This window comes from Procambarus clarkii, chromosome 64 (assembly GCF_040958095.1).
Source record: "Procambarus clarkii isolate CNS0578487 chromosome 64, FALCON_Pclarkii_2.0, whole genome shotgun sequence".
NCBI classification, from domain to species: Eukaryota; Metazoa; Arthropoda; class Malacostraca; order Decapoda; family Cambaridae; genus Procambarus; species Procambarus clarkii.
Genome location: NC_091213.1, coordinates 556,277 through 565,471, shown reverse-complemented (window position 1 = coordinate 565,471; position 9,195 = coordinate 556,277).

Sequence of the window (9,195 nt, the reverse complement as noted above, 5' to 3'; positions counted from 1 at the left end):
TTGAGTTAGGAAAACACTGTCAAATATTGATACTATTCATAAGATTTTAAGGGTTGACAGATGTTAATCTTCATGTTTGAGGAGCTGTTCACTTGAGACAGTTAAGCAAGTCCCAACTGTGTCCGGATACAAGTGACAGGATGAACAACCCAGCGGGTTTTCTTCATTTCGGGAAGTGTTGTACATGCTGTTATGGCGGTATGTCCAGTTACAAGATGAGTGGCGCTGCCCAATAAACTCGCCCCTCGGGGCAAAATTTAAATTTTAAGATCGTGAGAAAAAATCTAGTAACACATCTGGAGAGAAGGGACTTCGTGACAAATCGCCAACATGGGTTCAGGGAGGGTAAATCTTGCATTACTGGCTTAATAGAATTCTATGACCAGGTGACAAAGATTAAGCAAGAAAGAGAAGGGTGGGCGGACTGCATTTTTTTGGAATGTCGGAAAGCCTTTGACACAGTCCCCCATAAGAGACCGGTACATAAGCTGGAGAGACAGACAGGTGTAGGTGGTAAGGTGCTCCAGTGGATAAAGGAATACCTAAGCAATAGGAAGCAGAGAGCTACGGTGAGGGGTGAGACCTCAGATTGGCGTGAAGTCACCAGTGGAGTCCCACAAGGCTCTGTACTCGGTCCTATCTTGTTTCTGATATATGTAAACGATCTCCCGGAGGGTATAGACTCATTCCTCTCAATGTTTGCTGACGATGCCAAAATTATGAGAAGGATTAAGACAGAGGAGGACTGATTGAGGCTTCAAGGAGACCTAGACAAACTGAAGGAATGGTCGAACAAATCATTGTTAGAGTTTAACCCAAGCAAATGTTAGGTAATGAAAATAGGTGTAGGGAGCAGGAGGCCAGTTACAAGGATCATTTGGGAGATGAAATTCTTCAAGAGATAGAGAGAGAGAGAGAGAAGGACCTGGGGGGGAGGGGGTTGATATCACGCCAGACCTGTCCCCTGAAGCACATATCAAGAGGATAACATCAGCGGCATATACCAGGTTGGCTAACATGAGAACGGCATTTAGACACTTGTGTAAGGAATCATTCAGAACTTTGTATACCATCTGTGTCAGACCAATCCTGCAGTATGCAGCCCCAGCATGGAGTCCATATCTAGTCAAGCATAAGACTAAACTGGAAAAGGTTCAAAGGTTTTCCACCAGACTAGTACCCGGGCTGAGAGGTATGACCTACAGGAATTAAACCTCACGTCGCTGGAAGACAGAAAAGTTAGGGGGGACATGATCACCACGTACAAGATTATCAGAGGCATTGACAGGGTACATAAAAACAGGCTATTTAACACAAGGGGTACACGCACTAGGGGACACAGGTGGAAATTGAGTGCCCAAATGAGCCACAGAGATATTAGAAAGAATTTCTTTTAGTGTCAGAGTGGTTGACAAATGGAATGCATTAGGAAGTGATGTGGTGGAGGCTGACTCCATACACAGTTTCAAGTGTAGATATGATAGAGCCCAATAGGCTCAGGAACCTGTACACCAGTTGATTGACAGTTGAGAGGCGGGACCAAAGAGCCAGAGCTCTTTGGGATCTGCTGGGAGCTGAGGGGGATCCACACACTGCCAGGGGTCCCTGATATTCAAATATACAAGCGTTCATGGGTCGCCGCCCACACCCTAACAGCTACGCCCACATCTACCACGATTATACAATTCCCAATACGCCCATACCATAGGCACTACCCCAACACCGTGGCCACTACGCCCACACCGTGGCCATGATGGCCTCAGAGGTCGCCACTACCAACCCACCGGACTCCATCCTCGCTACGCCCAAAACTTTAATAAATTACCACATTATGTAAACACTTCCCGCCATTTATATCCCGCTCCGCCCACACCACCACCACCCCGCCCACACCGCCTCCCGCCCCCCCACACCACCACCACCACGCCCACACCACCACCACCAGCACGCCCACACCACCTCCCACCCCCCACACCACCACCACCACGCCCACACCACCACCACCCGCCCCCACACCACCTCCATCACGCCCACACCACCTCCCACCCCCCACGCCGCCTCCACCACGCCCACACCACCTCCCGCCCCCCACACCGCCTCCACCACGCCCACCCCGCCTCCCTCTCCCCCCACGCCCACACCACCTCCCGTCCCCCACACCACCAACACCACGCCCACCCGGCCTCCCGCCCTCCACGCCCACACCAGCGGGATTACCAGCGGGGAAGTAAGGAAGTGTTTACTAGAGTTGGATGTGACAGAGGCTATAGGCCCAGATGGAATCTCCCCTTGGATACTAAAGGAAGGAGCAGAAGAACTGTGCCTACCACTCGCCATAGTGTATAACAAATCACTGACAACAGGGGAACTGCCAGAAATTTGGAAAGCAGCTAACGTAGTCCCGATATACTTGAAAGGGGATAGACAGGAGGCACTGAACTACAGGCCAGTGTCCCTGACCTGCATACCATGCAAGCTGATGGAGAAGATTGTGCGAAGAAAGCTAGTGGAGCACCTGGAGCGAAAGAAATTTGTAACACAGCGTCAACATGGGTTCAGGGATGGCAGGTCCTGCCTCACAGGGTTACTGGAATTCTACGACCAGGCAACAAAAATCAGGCAAGAAAGAGAAGGGTGGGCAGACTGCATATTTTTGGATTGTCAGAAAGCCTTTGATACAGTGCCACACAAGAGGCTAGTGAAAAAACTGGAGATGCAGCCTGGAGTAAAAAGGAAGGTACTACATTGAGTACCTAAGCAACAGGAGACAACGAGTCAGTGTGAGGGGTGAGGTCTCGGATTGGCGAGACCTCACAGTCTCACAGGGGTCAGTCCGTGGACCTATACTGTTTCCGATATATGCAATTACTTTGCAATTACTTTATTCACTCTAGTATTCTTGAAGATATCCTCACAGTATACCCAAAATTTGCCAGTGCAGGCTATTAAACACATGGCCCTGTATGACTAACCATCCTGCGAGATGGGGACTTGTATTACCACTGCTACCTTATTCAATCTTGTGTTGTTGATATCCTCAAAATGCATCCGGAGTCTGCCAGTGCAGACCGCTTATCACATGCCTCTGTATGACTAACCATCCTGTGTGATGGGGATTTTTTAGCATCACCTAGTTACCTTTTTTGACACACTGTACTCCACTTCATATAGTCTAGGGTAGCTGCACTAATGCACATGTACCTCAGGTATTAATAAATAAAAAAAAAAAAAAAGTTATCTCCCAGAGGGTATAGACTCGTTTCTCTCAATATTTGCCAATGATCCAAAAATTATGAGGAGGATTGAAACTGAGGATGATAGGAGGCTACAAGACGAACTAGACAGACTGAATGAATGGTCCAACAAATGGCTGTTGAAGTTCAACCAGAGTAAATGCAAAGTAATGAAACTGGGCAGTGGAAACAGGAGGCCAGACACAGGATACAGAATAGGAGATGAAGTAGTTAATGAAACGGACAGAGAAAGATCTAGGAATTGATATCACACCAAACCTGTCTCCTGAAGCCCACATAAAAAGAATAACGTCTGCGGCATATGCGAGGCTGGCTAACATCAGAACAGCCTTCAGGAACCTGTGTAAGGAATCATTCAGAATCTTGTACACCACATATGTAAGACCAATCCTGGAGTATGCGGCCCAGCATGGAGCCCGTACCTTGTCAAGCACAAGACGAAGCTGGAAAAAGTCCAAAGGTATGCCACTAGACTAGTCCCAGAACTAAGAGGCATGAGTTACGAGGAAAGGCTGCGGGAAATGCACCTTACGACACTAGAAGACAGAAGAGTAAGGGGAGACATGATCACAACCTACAAAATCCTCAGGGAATCGACCGGGTAAACAAGGATAAACTATTCAACACTGGTGGGACGCGAACAAGGGGACACAGGTGGAAACTGAGTACCCACATGAGCCACAGAGACGTTAGAAGGAACTTTTTCAGTGTCAGAGTAGTTAACGGATGGAATGCATTAGGAAGTGATGTGGTGGAGGCCGACTCCATACACAGTTTCAAGTGTAGATATGATAGATCCCAGTAGGCTCAGGAACCTGTACACCTGTTGATTGACAGTTGAGAGGCGGGACCAAAGCGCCAAATCTCAACCCCTACAAGCACAAATAGGTGAGTACAAATAGGTGAGTACACCGTCTCCCGCCCCCCACACCACCACCACGCCCACACCGCCCCCCACACCACCACCACGCCCACACCGCCCCCCACACCACCACCACGCCCACACCGCCCCCCACGGGAGGGGCAAGAGGGAGAGTGTTGAAAACCCATCAAGTGCTAAACCTGCCGCAGTGCACCCGACACCTTCCCTGATGGGCGGATGTGTCCCCCAGTACACCCGGGGCTGGGGACCACCACCAGTACACACCGGGGCTGGGGACCACCACCAGTACACACCGGGGCTGGGGACCACCACCAGTACACCCGGGGCTGGGGACCACCACCAGTACACCCGGGGCTGGGGACCACCACCAGTACACCCGGGGCTGGGGACCACCACCAGTACACCCGGGGCTGGGGACCACCACCAGTACACCCGGGGCTGGGGACCACCACCAGTACACCCGGGGCTGGGGACCACCACCAGTACACCCGGGGCTGGGGACCACCACCAGTACACCCGGGGCTGGGGACCACCACCAGTACACCCGGGGCTGGGGACCACCACCAGTACACCCGGGGCTGGGAACCACCACCAGTACACCCGGGGCTGGGAACCACCACCAGTACACCCGGGGCTGGGAACCACCACCAGTACACCCGGGGCTGGGAACCACCACCAGTACACCCGGGGCTGGGGACCACCAGTACACCCGGGGCTGGGGACCACCAGTACACCCGGGGCGGCGGACCACCAGTACACCCGGGGCTGCGGACCACCAGTACACCCGGGGCTGCGGACCACCAGTACACCCGGGGCTGCGGACCACCAGTACACCCGGGGCTGGGGACCACCACCAGTACACCCGGGGCTGCGGACCACCAGTACACCCGGGGCTGGGGACCACCAGTACACCCGGGGCTGGGGACCACCAGTACACCCGGGGTGTACTGGTGGGTGGTTCTGAATGATGAGGCTGGTGCTGGGTGGCTCCACCACCTGTTATCATCCGCGTCAGTTACCCTTCTGCTATCTTATCAAGCACTACCGGTGTGTTATCAGCACACACTGGCCCATAACACCTCCCCCCCCTCCCTGGAATGCTATGATCAAGTAACAAGAGTAGGGCAGGACAGGATGGGCAGACTGCATATTTCTGGGCTGTCATAAAGCCTTTGATACAGTACCGCACAGGAGATTGCTGTTTAAACTTGGGAGGGGCGGGAGTACGCGGACAAGCCTCAGGGTGGGTAAGGAACTACCTGCCAGCCACACAGGGAGGGAGAGCGGTCGGCCGAGCGGACAGCACGCTCGACTTGTGATCCTATGGTCCTGGGTTCGATCCCAGGCGCCGGCGAGAAACAATGGGCAGAGTTTCTTTCACCCTATGCCCCTGTTACCTAGCAGTAAAATAGGTACCTGGGAGTTAGTCAGCTGTCACGAGCTGCTTCCTGGGGGTGGAGGTCTGGTCAAGGACCGGGCCACGGGGACACTAAAGCCCCGAAATCATCTCCAGATAACCTCAAGATAACACATGTAACAGTAGGAGGCAGTACGGGGTGAGAGGCCGGACTGGTGACCAGTAACGAGCGGAGCACCGCAAGGATCGCTGTTGGGACCAGTTCTATATCTAGTATACGTAAACGACATGTTATCTTGAGTTATCTTGAGATGATTTCGGGGCTTAGCGTCCCCGCGGCCCGGTCCTCGACCAGGCCTCCTTATTTGTTACACTCCCCCCCCAGGAATCTGTAACACCGTAAAGGTGTTTTGTTTAGTTTTAATTAATATATATATAGTACATGAGTCAAGTCAGACAAGATTTGAGAGGCGCCAGTCTGTCAGCCTGAAACTCACACCTCTAAGCGCTAATGACCTCAAGTTGACCTGAGGTCAGCTCATGCGAATTTCACCTTACTTCTGCTAATCTGATAAATGTAGCCTGGTAGCCTTCAAACAAGCCGCCAGTTTTAGGAGTGGCTTGGTAGAGAGCCTCGGGCTATCTACTTGTGGGTGGAGTTAGCTACTAGGTTCCCCAATATATATACTGAGGAAGCTGTAGATTCAAGGATAAGCAATAGGAGAACTGCCAGCAGAGCAAAGGTCAGGTGACGCTGCCTGACAACTGCAGACTCTCCCCCCCCCCTCTATTCAACTTAGACTCAGTCCTCGGTGAGTGAACATTAAGGTGACTTAGTCGTGTTTACAAGTGTTGTGTGAGGATCAGGGGCAGTCAAGTTGTAGTGGTCTTGAATGGATGGTGGCAGCACGTTTCGACTTCTACTATCTACTCTTCTGCTTCTACTATCTACTTTTCTACTTCTACCCCCCCCCCCACTCATCTCAGTATTCTCTCTCCTCCCACTCCACCCCTCTCCAAACTCTCCCTTTCAACTGACGACCCTCCTCGCTCCTCCACCTCTCTTCCTCCCTCACCTCAAACACTCACTAATTACTTCATTATTCATCTCTTCCCTTTCGGTTCTCTTATACGTTTGTGGCAGTGAAATGTGTTCTAGAGTTACGAGTAGCTGATCAGGTTCCAATGCCTAGTAGTTGTAGCACCTAGGAAGTCAAATACCTAGGTTACAAGGTGTTGAATGAGAGAGGTTGCCGTAGGAACACTGGGGGTGCTCTAGAATAGTTAGCTAACTGGGGACGGGATAACGGACTAGAGAGAGCTGTTTCCCCCGGCCTCGTTAGTTAACTGGGGGGTGGAATAATGGACAAGATAGAGCTATTCCCCCCCCCCCCTCGTTACAAAGCAGCTGTAACTCCCAGGTACCTATTTACTGCTAGGTGAACAGGCATATCAGGGTGAAAAAATCTGCCTATTTGCTTCCGCCTCCGCCGGGGATCGAACCCAGAACCCTAGGACTGCGAATCCCGAGCGATGTCAACTCAGCCGTCAGGGCCCCCCTCCTATCAACAGGAATTGTTATCTTAATTCCTGTAGTTAAGGAATTAGAATTAATTCCTGTAATTCGGGGCCCCTGTACCCCGAATGTCGACGTTCCCGGATGACGTGAAATGAATGAGACAAGTTGTGATAGGTGAGGGCTGCAGGATCCTCCAAGACGACCTGAACAGGTTGCAGAAATGGTCAGAGAAATGCCTACTGGAGTTCAACACAAGCAAGTGTAAAGTTATGGAAAAGGTACTATCTTGAGGTTATTTTGAGATGATTTCGGGGCTTTAGTGTCCCCGCGGCCCGGTCCTCGACCAGGGGCCAGATTCACGAAAGCACTTACGCAAGCACTTACGAACCTGTACATCTTTTCTCGATCTTCGGGGGCTTTGTTTCCAATTATTAAGCAGTTAATGAGCTCCGAAGCACCAGGAGGCTGTTTATAACAATAACAACAGTTGATTGGAAAGTTTTCATGCTTGTAAACTGTTTAATAAATGTAACCAAAGCCGTCAAAGATTGAGGAAAGATGTACACGTTCGTAAGTGCTTGCGTAAGTGCTTTCGTGAATCTGGCCCCCAGGCCTACACCCCCAGGAAGCAGCCCGTGACGTCTGACTAACACCCAGGTACCTATTTTACTGCTAGGTAACAAGGGCATAGGGTGAAAGAAACTCTGCCCATTGTTTCTCACCGGCGGCCGGGATCGAACCTGGGACCACAGGATCACAAGTGCAGTGTGCTGTCCGCTCGGCCGACCGGCTCCCGTGGTGACAGGAGACCAAGAGGACAGTACACAATGAAGGATAACTACCTACCTGGGACGATTAGTGAAAGAGGCCCGAGAGTGGACATAAGACCAAAAGTTAAATCACCTAAGGAGTCATTTAGGGCGCTTTACACTGCCTACGTGAGGCCAGTCTTAGAGTATCCCGCCAACTGGTAAAGGTTCACAAGTTTGCGACGAGGCTTGGCCCAGAGTTCCGAGGGATGGAGTATGAAGAGCGCCTGAAGGAACTAAACCTGACGACGCTACAAGAAATGAAGAAGCGGGGAGATATGATAGTAACGTATAAAATACTCAGGGGGATTGACAGTGGAAATAAAGTAGTTGTTCACACGGAATACCAACATAACGACGGGACATGGGAAAAAGCTGGAAACTCAGAGGAGTCGTACGGACGTTAGAAAGTTTTCATTTAGCGTAAAAGTTTTGGGAAAATTAAATGAACTAAAGGAGCAGATTGTGAGAGCAAACTGTGTCCATAATTCCTAACTAGATATGATGGGAGAGAAGGACAGGAGTTATTGCTCTAAACTACGACTGTCAACACCATACATAAAGACAGAGGGGCGCGCGCACACACACACACACACACACACACACACACACACACACACACACACACACACACACACACACACACACACACACACACACACACACCCATCACTTTCTCATGAGTGGAGGAGCCAGCATGACTCACTGGGCAGACAAACACCTCGGGCCAGCACCACCTTCACCACCACCTGGTCCACACACTCACTCTTACCACCTGTCTTATTACCCTACTGGGTCTAGGTGGGTCTAGGTGGTTGTATGGTGGGTGTAGGTGGGTGTATGGTGGGTGGTGTAGGCGGGGCAGGGGCGCGGGGAACAAGGTGATCAAACACACAAGTTGTAATCTCCGAGGCCACCATTACCATCTGACCCTATTACGCTCCTGCCCCTGTACCCCACCTGGTGCCCCTTGTACCCCACCTGGTGCCCCCCTGTACCCCACCTGGTGCCCCCTGTACCCCACCTGGTGCCCCCCTGTACCCCACCTGGTGCCCCCCTGTACCCCACCTGGTGCCCCCTGTACCCCACCTGGTGCCCCCCTGTACCCCACCTGGTGCCCCCCTGTACCCCACCTGGTGCCCCCCTGTACCCCACCTGGTGCCCCCTGTACCCCACCTGGTGCCCCCTGTACCCCACCTGGTGCCCCCTGTACCCCACCTGGTGCCCCTTGTACCCCACCTGGTGCCCCCCTGTATCCCACCTGGTGCCCCCTGTACCCCACCTGGTGCCCCCCTGTACCCCACCTGGTGCCTCTTGTACCCCACCTGGTGCCCCCTGTACCCCACCTGGTGCCCCCTGTACCCCACCTGGTG